Below are 16,930 nucleotides of genomic sequence, written 5' to 3' on the forward strand. Positions count from 1 at the left end.
CCTCCACTCACCCATTAACTCTATGCTACTTTCTGCCCATTCTCACCCTCCTCTAGCTTATCTCTCCACGCTTCAGGCTCTCTGCCTTTATTCCTGATGAAGGGCTTTTGCCCGAAATGTCGATTTCGCTGCACTTTGGTTGTGGCCTGAACTGCTGTTCTCTTCCAGCACCACTAGTCCAGAACTTCGTGAAACCATGTTGACTCTGACGAATTGTGGTTTGAGTTTGCATATGTCCTGAACAATGGACTCTAGCAATTTGCCTTAAATTACAATAGTTTATTGTTAAACTTTAGTCGCTCATGTATTACATTATTACAAGTTCTTCCCTTTCGAAAACCTTCATGTTTTCTTTGAATTCCTGTTTTATGGGCACAAGGCTTGAAGAGATCTGCTCCAATTGCTGTGTAAGAGCCATGTATGTCTGAATGGACTCATCATCTTGCTGGTATTCAAACTCGATTGGCTGATGTCTTTCTGGTGTTCCCATGTTGCCATCTCCAAGGCCAGAATGACCTCCTCCTGTTGATGCTTTTGAGGATTGGGAGGTTATGGAATCTTCCTGCTGCTGTGTAACAATTTGAGGGGCTCATGGGTTTTCTCATACTTCTCCATAACAGGTGGAGATACTGAACGGTCTCCTCATGTATCCCGGAGATGGGACCGAGGGATTGATTCGTCGTCTCTTATTCCCATAAAACAAACACGTGTATAAATTACCTCTTCGTTTCTCATGAAAGAAGTCTCAGATAGTTTTTGTCCTTATCCAATTCCCTTGCAATAGGCTCGGTGGGTCTGAATGGCCTCCTGTTATCCCAGTGTAACAACCTCGAGTCACTGTGTGACCTCTTCCAGTTCCTATGTTACAGACTTGAGGAGGCTGAATAGACTGCTCCTGTTGCTGTTGAACAGGATACTGGTGCAGCATGGCCTACTGTTATAGGCTCGAGGGGCTGATTGGCCTCCTTCTGTAAATGTATATCAGGCTCCAGGGGCTGAATAGCCTCATCCTGTTTTGTTGTATCAGGGTCAAAGGCCTGAATATCCTCCTGTTGTTCCTGTGTAACAGGCTGGAGAACGGAATGGATTCCTCCACTATCTGTGTAATTCCCTTCACTTGTTAACTCCTTCTGTCAACTTTGTTCAAATAAGATCATCTTTAATTTTTGTAAACTCCAATGGCTACTGGGTCAACTTGATCATCCTTTCGTTATAAGCCAGCACCTTCATTGCAGGAATCAGTTGAGGGAACCATCTCTGAGCTGCTTCCAATATAACAACATCCTTTCTTCAGAGAAGAGGCTAAATCTGTACACACTACTCCAGATGTAATCTTCCTGTACAGAAGCAGCAACACTTTACCAGCCTATTGTAAAGTTCCGACCCAGGTTAGAGCAGTCTCAGCTCTCTGGGGGAATACAGAACATTGTTGGAAGATCATTGTCCTTCTCTACTCCATCAGCATAACGGGAGATCTGGAGAACTTAAAGTTTGAGAAGATCATAAATGATGTAGCGAGATGATCTCTACCATCAATCTCCCCAGAGCCCACATCGCTCAGATTCCGCAGAATCTAGTAAGGTGGATCGCAAAACCAGCAAGGAGGAGCAAAGTGAAAGCTGCAATACAAATGCAGGGCATGTTATAAAACAGGAAATGAGATATGTACATTTGTGGGTACTGCAGTATGATATATGTTTAAATTATATCTAAACTTTGTTAACCCAATTGAATGCTAATGCTGGGAAAAATGGATTTCAAGACCACGTGTGAGATGGTTTACATGAGCATTATGTTAAGCACTGAGCTCGAGATCAGGTGATTTAGGAATTGGTGTTGAGTGATCAGAAGAGCTAATTGAAAAATTTGCTGTAAAGGACATTTTGGGAACAGTGACCACAATGTATCGGTTTTCTTTTATGCTGTTTGAGTACACGACAGATTTTGTTTAATTTGAAGTAACTGTTATAAATATGAGTCATGCAAGCCGTCAAGGTGTGAGGAGAAAGTCGGGACTACAGATGCTGGAGGTCAGAGGCGAAGAGTGTGGTGATGGAAAAGCACAGTCAGGCAGCATACTAAGAGCAGATAAATCGATGTTTCGGGCATAAGGCCTTCATCAGGAATGAAGCTTATGGGCCAAGGGGGCTGAGGGATAAATGAGAAGGGGGTGAGACAGGGGGGAGGTTAGCAGGGATTGCGGTAGGTAGATGAAGGTGGGGTTGAAAGTGATAAGTGATGAAGGGAGACAGACCGCCTCATCTACTGCATCCATTGAACCCAATGTGTTCTTCTCTACATTGGCGAGGCAGAAGGTCAACTTGTGGAACATTTCAGAGAACATCTCTGTGACAGCCACATTGAACAATTCCATCGCCTTGTGGCTGAGCACTTTAACTCCCCTTCCCACTCTGCCAAGGACATGAGGGTCCTGGACCTACTCCATCGCCAAACCTGAGCCACCAGAAACCTGCAGGAAGAAAGCCTCCTCTTCTGCCTTGGGACCTTCCAAACACAGGGGATCATAGTGGATTCCCCCATTTCCACTAATCCCACCCTATCCCACTCCAACCCTCCAAGTCAGCACCACCCTTTTGTACATTCCTATGCGTCCACCTTCCTTGCTATCAATCTGGCCCACCCTCCTCTCCGAGTATCACTTTCAACCCCACCTTCACTTACCTATTTGATGAAAGGAGGCAGCTTATAAAAATGCCAAGTTGCTGTAATCCAGTGGATTCAGAGAAATGTAGGACCCAGCAAAGGATGGCCAAGAAACTGAGAAGAAAATCGAAAAGAGAAAAAGCATGCAAACGAAAGAAAAACATAAAAACTGCTAAAAAGCATCTATCAATGTATGAAAAAAAATAAAAACAAGGTCAAATGTGGAACAGTTGGTATGCGTTCAGGATAGTTTATTGCAGAGAACAGAGAAATCTCGGAAAAGAAACAGTTTATTTGCGTCTATCTTCATTGCAAGAATGTCCAGAAATTCTTCCAGAAATACCAAGTGACCATGGGACTTGTGTAAGTAACGTCTAAGATTATTCTTATCAATGTTGAGGTCATCTTTGAAAAGAAAGCTGGATTGAGTATTTATAAATCTGACAGACCAGATGTACTTCATACAAGGATTTATGAGGAAGCAGCAATAGACATGTTCATTGCATCGCGGATTTTTACTTTATCTTCTGACACACTCTCGAACGTCATTTAGCCAATCTGTATAAGGCAAAGGTTACAAATATTATCCAACAGTTTAAGAAAGGATGAAGATGGAGAGGGGTGAACTACAGAGCAGTTATCTTGTCATCCGCAGTCGGGTGTCTGTTGGACTCGATTACAAAGAACATGCGACTACATATGTAGAAGGTAATAACATAACTTGGGAGTGTGAGAATATACCGATGAAAAGAAAACCAGAAGTGGCAAACATTTTTTTGGAATGGTTTGAAGATGATTCTTGTGGACATAGGCAATGAAGAACCAATGGATAACGTAGAGTTGAATATTCATGAGATTTTTTAAAAAACTCACAAAGTAAGCTCATAACAAAGGTTAAAGCGAGAGGTATTAGGAAGAACATATGAAAATAGCAAAGAAAAAATTAGTTTTACATTCAGGTGATTGTAATTGGAATATAGAAGACGTCATGCACCGTTGTATCGAGTGTTCATGACAGTATTTTGTATTGTTCGGAGTCCCAATCTAAGAAATAAGATATTGACTACAGAGGAACTGCAAAAGGTATTATTCAGATTCATCCCTAAAACGGCAAGATTTTCTGATGTGGAAACTCACCCTGTGATCTCGAGTTTTGAAACATGAGAGGTGGTTGCAGTGAAACTTAGAAACACAGAGGGGACTGAATAACAGGGACATGGAGAAGTACAAGTAGGCGAGATCTGGGAGAATCCCACAATATTCTACACGGACAAGTAGAGCAGAATCATCAGCAAACAGTTAGTGTCCATTAGAAACCAAAGGGGCAATCTGTGTGTCAAGCTGGAGAACATTGATGGATTGTAACATGAGACCTTCACATCTATTTTACTTTAGAGACGGAGAAGACAAGTACAGAATTCAAGGAGATGGATGGGGAAACTCTTGAACAGATTGATGTAAAATACGAGAAAGGATTTGAGGCTTTGTTCTGTATAAATTTGGACCTATCTCCATGTCTGAATGAATTTTATCACAGGCGGCTGTTGGGGTGAATGGAGGAAAGACCCTGACTAAATATTTTAATTAGGCTCTGACCATAGGGGAGGTGCCAGAGAACTGGAGAACTGCTAACACGATTCCACTTCACAGTTCGGGTTGGAGAGATAGACCAGGGAACTATAGACGAGCGGGTACTAGGTCACTGTTAAGGAAACTACTGGAGAAAATAGGGAAGGAGAAAATTGAACTCCAATAAGAGTCGAAAGGTCTGATCAGGGATAATCATCATGACTTTATCAGAAGGAAGTGGCACCTAATGGATTTGATTGAATTAGTTTGAGGAGGTCGATTCTTTAGCTTTGTAGGAAAGCCTTTGACAAATTTCCAGCTGGGAAACTGAAAAATAATGTAAAATCTCACAATATAAATGATAACTTGACAAGTTACAACGAAAATTGTCTTAGTGGCGGGAGGCAGAGGGTAGTGAGAGAAAGCTGTTTGTGTGACTGGAGACCTGGTGCACCACAGGGAGCAGTGCTGCATCCCTTATTGTTTGTGTTATTCATAACAAAAACAAATGTGAATGTGGAGGGGGCAAGGTGGAGAGGCAGGGAGGTGTGATAAGTAAGTGGACATTTGACATAAAGATTGACCGGTTGGTTCGCAGTGAGGAGGAAGGCCTTAAGTTACAGGAAGATGCAGATGAAATGGTCAGATGGGCAGATCAATAACAGGTACAATGTTACCTTGATAAATATGAGGTGATGAACATTGGGAGAAGGAACCAGGCAGGGGAGGACTCAATGAATGGCAGCACACTGGGAAGCTCAGATTATGCTTCTCTACACTTCCCTGAATGTGACTGGACAGGTTAATGCTTAAAAATGTGTTGCTGGAAAAGCTCAGCCGGTCAGGCAGCATCAAAGGAGCAGGAGAATCGATGTTTAGGGCAGGTTCCTGAAGAATGGCTTATGCTCGAAACGGCGATTCTGCTCCTTTGATGCTGCCTGACCTGCTGCGCTTTTCCAGCAACACATTTTTAAAGCACTGATCTCCAGCATCTGCAGTCCTCACTTTCTGCTGGGCAGGTTAATGGACTAGTTAAGAATTGGACCTTGAGTATTGTGTTTCCTAATCAGGGTGTAGACATAAGACCTTCCAGGGCTTTGGTTCGGCCAAAATGGAATACTGTATGTAGCTCTGGGAGCCACATTCCAGGAAGGATGTGATTGTACTGGAGAGGGTGCAGAGGTGATTCACCAGGATGTCCCCTGGGGTAGAGCATATCAGCTATGGAGAGAGGCTGGATAAGCTCGGGTTGTTTACTTTGGAGCAGAGAAAGCTGAGGGGTCAGTGATTCAGAAGGATAAGATTATAAGCGACACGGACAGGGGGATAGACAGCAACTGTTCCTTTTAGTCAGAGGGTCAAGAACAAAGGAGCACACTTTTATAGTGAAAAGTTTGAGGTTCAGAGATGATTCAAACATTTTTTCACCTCGAGGTGTGGGCTTCTGGGATTACTTCCTGAGAGGGGAATTATCACGAGTAACCTCACAATCGTTAAAAAGTACTTGGACAAGCACTTGGAAGTGTCATAACATTCCAGGCTATGGGACTGCTGTAGAAAGTGGGACTAATATAGATCGTGCTGTCCTTCTGTTGGCACAGAGTCTTCGCTCCTGTGAGTGTACCATGTGGAAGGTCAATTATTGGAGCATTTTAAGGCAGGAATTGATGGGTTTCTGAAGAGTTATATTCATAAGGGTTATAAGTGTGAACTGTAATAGCTTGTTAAATGATGTCAATGTGAGAAATATGAGAAAACAAGTGTAGTTTCCTTACAGTTTGGAACCAGAGAATGGAGAATGGGGAACAGGGAAATGGCAGAACTATGAAGCCACTACTTCAGTTCTGTCTTCACAAAACTTTCTAACAATATAAGGAAAACCAAGTCTGGTGTGGGAAAATGATAGAGTACGTGGAACATAGGACATAGTAAGTAAATGGTTTAGCAGAAATTATTGTGGCTGAAAGTAATAGTCATAGACAACACTAACATAGATTTATGAAATGGGAATTATGTTTGAGAAGCAGACTGGCTGACAAATGAAAGAGCAGCAATGGATGTAAAACATTTTGATTTTTAGGAAAATGTTGGTAAAGCTCCAAGCCCAATTTGCAATATCAAATCTGAGTGGATTGGGGCGAATATATGGGCATGTTTCGAGAATGGGACAGCTGGCAGTAAACAGTGAATAGAAATAAACAGACTCATCAATCAACAGCCTGACATTGTCTGTAAGGTATGATTCTGTGAGTATGACTATGACCTAGACACCCCATCACCTTCCCCGGATATGTCCTGTCTCATCAGCAGGATGGACACAGCAGAGGTGGCGGCACAGTGGGATGCAGTTAGAAGGGAATTGCTCTTGGAGTCCTCAACAGTGACTCCGTATCCCATGGCATTAGTTTGCATTTGGGAAAGGAAACCTCCTGCTGATTACCAAGTACCAGCATCTCTCAACTGATGTATCAGTACTCCTCCATGCTGACCAACACTTGGAGGAAGCACTGAGGGTAGCATTCTGGGTGGGGTATTTCAATGTTCACCCCCAACAGTGTCTCAGCTACAGCATTATTGATCGAGAAGGCTGGGTCCTCAAGGATATAACTGCTAGAGTGGTTCTGCGGCAGGCAGTGAAGGAACCAACAAGAGGAAAATATACACTTGACCACAGCCTTACTAAACTGCCAATTGCAGAAGTATCTGTCCATGACAGTATCGGTAAGAGTGACCACCGCATAGTCATTGAGGAGACAAAGTCACACCTGCACATTGAGAATAACATTCACCATTTTGGGTGGTACTATCACAGTGCGAAATAGGGCAGACTTCGAACAGATCTAACAGTTCAAGTCTGGGTGTCCATAAGGTGCTGTGGTTCATCTATAGGAGCAGAATTGTACAGCCACACAACCTCATGACCTGGCATACCCCCCTCGCAACAATTACCATCAATCCAGAGGATCAACATTGGTTCAATGGATGTGCAGGATGGCAGGAGCAGCACCAGGCAAACCTGACAATGAAGTGTCAGCCTGGTGAAGCCACCAAACAGGACTACTTGTGTGCACCAAACAGCATAAGCAGTAAGTGATAAACAGAGCTAAGTGATCCCATAAGCAAAGGATCAGATCCAAGCTCTGCAGTCCTTCCACATCTAGTCGAGAAACGTTGGAGACAATTAAACAATTCACTGGAGGAAGAGGTTTCACAAATAACCCCTTCCTCCATGATGGAAGAGCCCAGCACTTCAGTGTATAAGATAAGGCTGATGCATTCGTAACAACCTTCAGTCAGAAATGTTGAGTGGATGATCCATTTCAGCCTCCTCCAGTGGTCCTCAGCGATTCAGTTACCAGTCATCAACCAATTCGAGTTGGAGATACTGAATACTCAAAGGGTCCATACTCTGACAGCATTCTGGCAATAGTACCGAAAACTTGTGCTCCATACCTTGCCACTCCCCTAAACAAACTCGTTCAATACAGTTACAACAATGGCTTTTCCTGATTATGTGGAAAATTACCCCAAGTATCTCCTGTATATAAAAAGCAGAACAAATCCAATCTGGCCAATTACAACTCCATCAGCCTACTCTCGATCATCAGTAAAGTGGTGGAAGGTCTCAGTGCTTTTAAGCAGCAACCTGCTCAGCAATACCCTGGTCAATGATGACCAGGTTGGGCTCCCCCAGGACCACTCAGCTCCGGATCTCATTACCTTGATTCAAACATGGACAAAAGAGCTGAATTACAGAGGTGGGGTGAGAGTGACAGCCCTTTAAATCAAGGCTGCCTTCGACCAAGTGTGGTATCAAGGGGCCTTAGCAACACTGGAATCAATGGGTATCAGAGGCAAACACCCCGCTGCTTAGAATCATACCTGACACGTAGGAAGATGGTCGTGGTTGATGAAGGTCAGTCAACTCAGCTCCATGTCTGTAGGAGTCCCTCGAGCAGTGAACAGAAACTTCTTCAGGGCTGCTTCATCAATGACCTTCCCTCCATGTTAAGGTCAGAAGTGGGGATGTTCGCCAATGATTGTACAATGTTCTGCAACATTTGTGGCTCCTCAGATACTGAAGCAGTCCATGTTCAAACACGACAAGAAATGGACAGTATCCAGGCTGGCAAGTGGCAAGTAATATTCAGCCCACACGAATGCCAGACCATGACCATCACCAATAAAATACAATCTAACCTGCCCCTTGGCATTCAATGATGTTACTATCACTGAATCCCCCAGTATCAAAGTCCTGGTGGGTAATCATTGCTTAGAAACTCACTGGTCTCCCCACATGAACACTGTAACTATAAGAGCAAGTCTGAAGCTAGGAATGCTGCGGCGAGTAACTCACATCCTGACTTCCAAAATTCTGTCCATCATCTACAATGCATGTCAATACAATATAGGTCAGAAGTGCGATAGAAGACTCCCAGTTTGCCTGGATGAGTGCAGCCCCAACAACACTCCAGAAGCTTTATACCATCCAGGACAAAGCAGACAGTTTGACTGGCCCTTCACCCACAATGCTCCACCATCAACACGCAGCAGCAGCAGTGTTTTACTATCCACATGCTGCAATGAAATGATTCACCAAAGATCCTCAGAAACCATCTTCCCAACTCACGAACACTTCTATCTAGAAGGACAAGGGCTCCAGATGTATGGAAATACCATCATCTTTAGGTTCCCCTCCAAGCCATTCACCATCCTGACTTGGAAATATATCACAGCTCCTTCACAGTCGCTGGGTCAGAATCCTGGGATTCTCTCCCTAATGGCACTGGAGGTCAACCACAGCAGGTGGACTGCGGTGTTCAACAAGGCAGCTCACCACCACCTTCTCAAGAGCAACTAGGGACAGGCAATAAATGCTGGCCCAGCCAGTGACACCCAGATTGACGAAATACAGAAATAGAAATTAACAGAGGACGGTTGCTGAGGTATCACAGAGATCGGTGTTTGGGGCCCAGCTGTTCACAATGTCCTTTAAATATTTGGTTGCTGGAATCAGATACAATACATCCCAGCCTGCTGATAGCACTAATGGATGTGGGATTGTGAGTGGGTGCGGAGGATATAAAAAAGCACCAAGAAGACTAAGACAAATGGAGTGAATGGGTAAATACGTGACAGATGGAGAACAATGTGGATAGAGGTGACAGTGTGCCCTTTGGTGGAAATGATAAACTGGAATCCTACAATTTGAAAGGGATTGGTTGAAACACGTTGATTTACAAAGGGACAGATGCTCCTTTTTGTTGTTTCCTTTTGCATCAACCTCTGAGGTCCCTGCAGCGCAGTGAGTTCTGTAACCAGAAGTCAATACTGGGCATGGCATTGACACGCTGACCAGTGTACACAGACCCACCAAGTGGGGAGCTATAACACGGAAAAGGATCTGCATCTCATTGTACATATGTCGCTGAAAGCAATATTGCAGAAACAGAAAGCAGTAAAGAAGATAAATGGTGTGTTGACCTTCATTTCAGGGGGATGCGAGTCCAGGAGAAAGGGTGTCTCAGTGCAGCTGTACAGGGCCTTGGTAAGATATCATCTCGAACATTGTGCAGTATTGTGTGCAGTTTTGGTCTCCTTACCTAATAAAGGAAAACCTGACATTGAGGGAGAGCAGTGACGGATGACCAGACTGATCTCTGGGATGACAGGCTTGTTGTGAGAGCAGAGTTTGGTGGTGACTGGGCCAGTATTCCATGGGGTTTAGGAAAATAAGTGGAGATCTCAGTGAAATTTACAAAACTCTGACAAAGTGAGACAGATTGGAAGCAGGGATGATAATTCCCCTGGCTGGGACTTCTAAAACAAGGGGCCACAGTATTAGGTACAGGCAGTCACTCTGCATTGAGATGATAATAAATATCTGCACTCACTGACTGGGGAACCTGGGGAATTCGTTCGCACCTGGAAACTGAGTCACTGAATATAAATACGGATTTAGAGACAGTAAAGGGATGGTGGGAGAGCAGGAGTATGGTATGGAAATTATATTGAATTGGTTAGCAACTCGATGAACCAAACATACTACTGCACCGCCTATTTTATAGCTTCCCAAGGTTACTCACATTAACAGATATGTATATCGTGTGGGGTAAGTATATTGAGGAGATTTTTTTTTCCATGAACTTAGAATGGGGAGGCCAAATGTGTTTTCCATTCCCGATGTTTCTGTGCAGTCTGTGGAAAAGCTCTGTAAAATGCTGTCACAAGCTCTCAGGTGTTAGTAAGGAGGTTTCTGCAGGGTCGACAGGACTGTGTTCCCATTCCCTTTTCCCACATTGCTGCTGAGGCCGGGTGTTCTGTCCGGTTTCATCCTTTCAGACCTCGGAGCAGTTTGATACAAATGAGTGGCCTTGCTTGGCCGTTTCAGAGACCATTGAAATGTTTATCACACGTCAGGGTCTTTGGAGTCTGTTTTAGGCCAGCCCAGGAAATCATGGGAGATTCACTTCCTAAAAGTACATTGGAGAAGGAAATTCTGTTTACAATCGATATTGGCTTCAAGGTCACTGTTACTGACCCCAGGTTTTAGATCTCGATATTTTATTAATTGTTTTTAACTTCCAACCGCTGCCAGAGCATTATCCTGGTCTGGATTAGTAATCCAGTGATATTTCCACAACAGCACCATCTCCACATGGGGACCTGTCGAAAACCACACTGAGCAGGGTATTTCTATGCTGCTTGACAGTTCTGTCAAAAAGAACTCCCAACAATTTGACGGTCGTGATGGGAATGAGGGAGTGATAATTGGTCAGATTGTAATTATTCCCCTCTTAGGGGACTGGACACAGCTGAGTAATTTTCCACATTGCCAGGGAGATGTCAGAGTTGGAGCTGGAATGAAACAGCTTCCCCAGGGACACGGCTTGTTGTGTAGCACAAGTCTTCAGTCCTATTGCAGGAATGGGGTCAGGACCCATTGCCTTTGTCGTATCTACTGTGTTCAGCTGTTTATTCATCTCACATGCAGCAATTCGAAATATTTGAAGACTGGCGTCTGTGATTTTGTGGGCATCATGATGAGGGTGAGCTGTATCATCGACTCAACACTTCTGGCAGAGGATGGTGCAGATAAAACATCCTTCTCTTTTACACTGATGTGCAGGTCTGTTCCATTATTTAGGATGGGGATGTTTGTGGAGCCCTCTCCTCCAGTCATTTGTTTAATCGTCCATCACCATTTATAACTGAATGTGGCAGGACTGCAGGGCTTCGTTCAGATCTGTTGGTCAAGTCTGGTAGCTTTAATGAGTTAGCATCAGGTTAAGGTTCATGTGATTCTGACTCTGACATGTTCACCCACACTCGTCACTGAGCCATAGATGGTGTTTATTGTAATGACAGACTGAGGTGTTATCCTGGCAAAAAGTTACAGGTTGTGGCTGAATGCAGGTCTGCTTCTCCTGCTGCTGTGGTCTCCAGCACTACATGAATACAGTTTCCAGCTGCAATATCTGCAATGCAATTCTGCTGTCTGTTCCCCAATTCTCACTGAGGCCATTCACCCATCAGTCCTGTACTCAGTGACCTCACCTGGTTTCTGATGTGGTAATACTTCAATTTCAAACTCTCATTCTGCTGAGGGTCTGTCTCCCCGGGTCTTGCCTCCAATCTGACACATTCTGCAAAAGCATTTAACTGATGTTAATTCAAATGTTTAATTCACCTGAATCTTATTCCTTGAGAAATGCCATCTTCTGTGTTTAAAGTGAATGTGTTTCCTCTGTTTCTCTCCCTGACAATGATTAAGAGCTCTGTAGTGTCAGTGATACCAGAGTTATGTAGTTTCAGAGCCAGTTAATTCTCTGGATTCCCAATCATCTTCACCACATTGCATGTTTCCTCTTTTGGTTTGATGCCTTATCACTCTTGGCTGCCTTGTCCTCCCATGAGTATGTTTCATCAGCTTGGGGTTGCATTTCTGGTATTATCTTCCGAATTATCCCCAGAAACTCCTGCTATTGCTGCTCCATGGTCTTTCCTGCTCAGCTCCCCTTCCAATTAACTCTGACCAGCTCCTCCCGCCTGTCTTTGTAGTTACATTGCTTCATTATAACCACATTACATCTTGAAGAAAGCATTACGTATAAAATGAAAGAATGAGTTTTGTGAGATGGGCCACGAAGATTGGTGGATTTATTAACTAGATACAAAGGGAGAACGAGAGAGAGGATATAGATATGGAGATGTGGAAAATGAGAAAACTATATTATCGAAAGAAGTAGATGTACTTCCCTCAATCTTTTGGCAATTCCTGTGTGCTGTGGTCCTTTGTACAGTGCACGTACAACAGAGCAATATGTTCAAACGCTGGGTCTGATGCCATAACTTTCCTCTCCAATAATATGACAGACACTAGTTTTGGAAAGAACCCAACAGACCAATATATTTAATTCCTGGTAGAAAGGGGATTAACTGAAATAGGTTGGAAACCAGAAACAAGAATTTCTAACACACATTCTGATAAAAATGAGAGACTAGAGTTGGGAATCCCAGAAAAGGGGGAACATTGAGAGAAAGGGAAGGTATCACTTCAGATGAGGATCAAATAATGTTTTAATGCTTAAAAAATTTTATTCATTATGTGCATCATTTTTTGTTAACTGTGTCTCAGTTGTTCATTCAGAATGCGTTATACACATATGAAGAGTGTTACTTATCTGAACACACACTGATTAAACAGTGTATATAAAATCTGTTTTTTCCATTTCCGACTGTCCTGTTGTCGTGCTAGCAGGATATATGAACACCAACTGGCCACCAAAAGACACGACCCACTATCATTAGTTTCCATTCATTCAGAAAAAGAAGGACACCACGTTGACTGTGACAACACGCACTTCCTAGGACAAAGCCACGCACGAAAGTTCTTAGAAACATGACATTCTAGCGAGAAGTACATCAACAAACGCATCAATTTAGATCCTATCTACCTTGCCTTGAACAAAAAACTGGAAATGACATCATGCACCTTAAGAAACCAAGACCTAGAAATACAAAGACGAGACTTACCACCAGTGCGTCACCAGAGACTCTCACTAATGATATCACCTAGTCATGGTGACAAAACATCTGAAAACAAACCATCAAGCTCAGCGAGTTAAAATACATACTTATTAATTGTTCTTTTTCTCTTAATAGTGGAATTTGCGACTACTTTGTCACTCGTGTTTTAACAGATTACGAGGTGAGATGAGCTTTTCTGGGTGTGTGGTTTTAATTAACAAGGAGTTCAACATCGACATCATAACAGTTTGAGGGCTTGTCGTATAGGATTTAGACAGATTTGAACAGCTTTGGCGTACAAAAGGTCCCAGCAGATTCCATCACTTGGCAGTTAGTGACGTAGATCTTCAAATAAAACAGGTGAGAAAATTCATTTAATTTTGTTTCCTTGTTGTTGGTTAAATTAAAAGAAATGGTTTTTAATATTACTAAAGAGGTTCTGAGGTTTGAAGGTGGTTCCCAAATTTGCCAAGAAAGTGTAGAAAGACAAAGGAAGGGCATACTTCTAGAATTAACATGTAGGTTAGAATTAGGTTTCACCAGAGACAAAAGGAAAGCTGTCATCATAATGGAGTTGGTCAAGCACTTTGGTCCATCAGAGAAGCAGGAAACTGCAGTCGAGTTCGAGAAACTTAAATTGCAAATATGACAACTGGAGTTAGAAGATAAAGAAAGAAACAGAAAGAGAGAGAAGATAGAGAAAGAGAAACAGAGGAAAAAGGAAGAGAGGGAGAATTTGAAATTCAGAAGTTTGGAATTAGATAAGAAAGTTAAATTAGCAGGATAAAGATGAAGGGATAATGTAGGGATGTATACAACTATGTTAATACATTGCCATATTTCGGTGCGAAAAATGCCAAAACCACTTCTATTTCATTTGCAAAACTGGCTCGGCAGATGGCATGTCCAGTGAACCTGTAGCTAATGCTAGTTCAGACTAAGCTGGTGGGTACAGCTTGAAAGGTATGTGCCGTGCTGTCTCATGAGGGAGCAAGAGATTATGCAGATGCAAACAGGTTATTTTGAGTGCTTATGAATTCGTACAAGAAGAATATAGACAGCAGTTCAGAAATATAGAGACAGAACCAGGTCAGACTTATATTGAGTTTGAAAGAATTAAACACAGTCATTTTGATAGAAGGATGCAGGCTTTAAAAATGGATAAGACCTGTGAGGCTCGAAGGGAGGAGTTAAAAGACTCACTTCCAGAGATGGTAAGAATTCATGTGAATGAACAAAAAGTTCAAGAAGTGAGAAGCGTAGCAGAAAGGGCAGATGAGATGCTTTGGTGCATGAGATGAAATTTAGCTTCTGGGAGGATTTCATCTTGTGGGTGATAAAAATTGAGAGAAGGGGAGATCCTGCACTGCAAAACATAGAGAAAGGCACACTGGCAATAGTTTACCACAGATGAAAAAACAAGTCCAAGGGGTTGAAAGGAAGTGAAAGGCCTCAGTTGTTCTGACAATAATGTAGTGGAACACATAAAAATTACAGTGCCGATGGTTTAAGAAGGGCACTGTGAAAAGGTGTTTTCACTGCAGTAAGCTGGGACACACAGTGCTGGGCATTGAAGGAAGACACTTTGGGAAAAGATGTGGTAAAAGAGTTTAAGCCAATGGTATTAGTGAACCTGTTAAAGGAGACCCGAAGTGGAGCCGAGGAGCTGCAGGAGAGTGCACTGCACAGGCAGGGGCTGGGTATGGAGGCAGTGCCTGGTCTGTATAAAGAATTTGCCTCCGTAGATAAACCTTACTAAGGAAAAACGGGGTGTGGGGGAAATACAAGTAGTTATAATTTTCCAAGATACGGGAGCTGCTCAGTCTCTAATAGTTGAGAACTGAGAGGCCGGAAAGGCACAACAGATCAGGCAGCATTCGAAGAGCAGGACAATCGACACATCAGGAATCAACTCATCGTCAGGAATGTGGCGGGGGGAACAGGGGGCTGAAAGAGAATTCGGAGGGTAGGAGATGGGCTGGTGGGAGGGACACTGGGAGGGCGATAGGAAGATATAAATGGGATTTATTGTGATATGTCGGAGGGGAGGGTGGAGTGGGTAGGTGGAAAGGAAGATGGACAGTTAGCACAGTTCAAGAGGGCAGTGCTAAGTTGGATCTGGGTTGAGGTTGGGGAGGGGAGATTTGGAAATTAGTGAAGTCAACGTTGATGCTGTATAGTTTGAGGGTTCCAGCTGTCCTACCACCTATCCACTTCACCCTCCTCTCCGACCTTTCACCATCAGTCATCACCTGCATCTACTGATCGCCTTTCAAGCTCCCTTCCACCCAGCTCCACCCCTACCCTCCAATGTAATTCTCAGCCGCTTTCCCTCTCCCTTACCCCCCACTTTTCTGCTGAAGGACGTATGCCTGAAATGTCAACTCCCCTGCCTCTCGGATGCTGCCGGCCTGCTGTGCTTTTCCAGCCCCACACTTTTCAACTCTGATCTCCAGCATCTGCAGTCCTCACTTTCCCTCCCCCTCTAATAGTAAGAGATGAAAGTATTTTCACTCTTTCTGGCATGTTACTCAACAGCGTGATAACTTGTGGAATGGGGACAGAAATTAAGCATTCCCTGTGTAACATCAGGTTGGAGTGCCAAATCAAGGTTGGGGAAGTAACAGCGAGAGTGAACGATAGAGTGTCAGTTCCAGGAATACAGTTTGTTCTTGGGAATGATTTAGCAGGATCCAAGGTGGGAGAGGCAGCCCTTGTGGTGGAGAAGCCAAAGTAAGACTAGGGAACTGGGGAATTAAAAGAAAAATACCCAGGGATTTTTCCAGACTGTGTAGTAACAAGATCCCACTCTCATAAGTTCCAACAGGAAGGAAAACCGAAAGATAAAAGCCAAAGGAGTTGATGTACGGAAGACTCAGGCTAAAGCATCTCTAGTGGCTGGAATGCACAAGGACGTGGTTATTTTTTGTTGTACATTTCATACCTGCCAAATGGTAGGTAAGTCCCAGGCAGTATAAACCAGCACCTTTGTTGCCAAACCCTGTATTCGAATACACCTTTCATGTGGGTTATGATTAATTGTGGAGCTCCCCTTTCTGAAATAAAAGTGGAAACCAACATCCGCTGATCATAATGGACGTGTCTTCCCGATTTCCAGGGATAATTCCATTTTGGGGTGTGAAGGCAAAAAGGGAGGCAGAGGAGTTGGGAGCTATCTTTACTCACTGTGGGCTACGGTGTGTGATTCAGTCAGACCAAGGGTCTCATTTTACCGCTCAGCTGTTTGATGGATAGTTTTGGCATACAGCAGTTTGAATCAAGTGCGTCCAATCCCGAATCCCAGGGAGCCTTGGAAAGTTGGCATCAGATGCTGAAGACAATATTAATAGCGTACTGTTAGAATTACCCGAATTATTGGAATAAAGGCGTCTCATTATATTGCTTGCCATAGAGATGCCCCAAATATATCTACTCATTTTCCTTCCTTTGAGTTAATATTCGTACATGAAGTGAGAGGCCCTTTGAAATGAATGAAATATAAATTGACAGGACCAAAGTCGGAGATCTCACACTTGGATTATTTATCTGAGGTGAGGGAGAGATTGGATGAAGTAGGTGAGTCAGCTAAACAGCACCTGAAAAGGGCACAGTGTAGAGTGAAGCAAGTGGCAGATAAAAACACTGAAACTTTAACGATTTCCCGTGG

At 43.4% G+C, this 16,930-nt stretch overlaps 1 long non-coding RNA gene across 2 annotated transcripts; it reads right to left on the reverse strand.

Moving 5' to 3' along the window:
- Positions 1 to 264: 264 nt before the first annotated feature.
- On the reverse strand, positions 265 to 12,857 carry LOC132813871 (uncharacterized). Of its 2 annotated transcripts, none has more exons than XR_009644194.1 (2): positions 11,791 to 12,857; positions 265 to 1,619 (listed from the first exon to the last, which is right to left on the reverse strand). It is a non-coding gene; the product is annotated as an uncharacterized LOC132813871 (long non-coding RNA). The 2 variants fall into 2 exon arrangements; XR_009644193.1 differs by having other exon boundaries at positions 10,320 to 12,857.
- Positions 12,858 to 16,930: the final 4,073 nt, after the last annotated feature.

The sequence above is a fragment of the Hemiscyllium ocellatum genome, unplaced genomic scaffold (assembly GCF_020745735.1).
Source record: "Hemiscyllium ocellatum isolate sHemOce1 unplaced genomic scaffold, sHemOce1.pat.X.cur. scaffold_506_pat_ctg1, whole genome shotgun sequence".
Lineage (NCBI taxonomy): Eukaryota > Metazoa > Chordata > Chondrichthyes > Orectolobiformes > Hemiscylliidae > Hemiscyllium > Hemiscyllium ocellatum.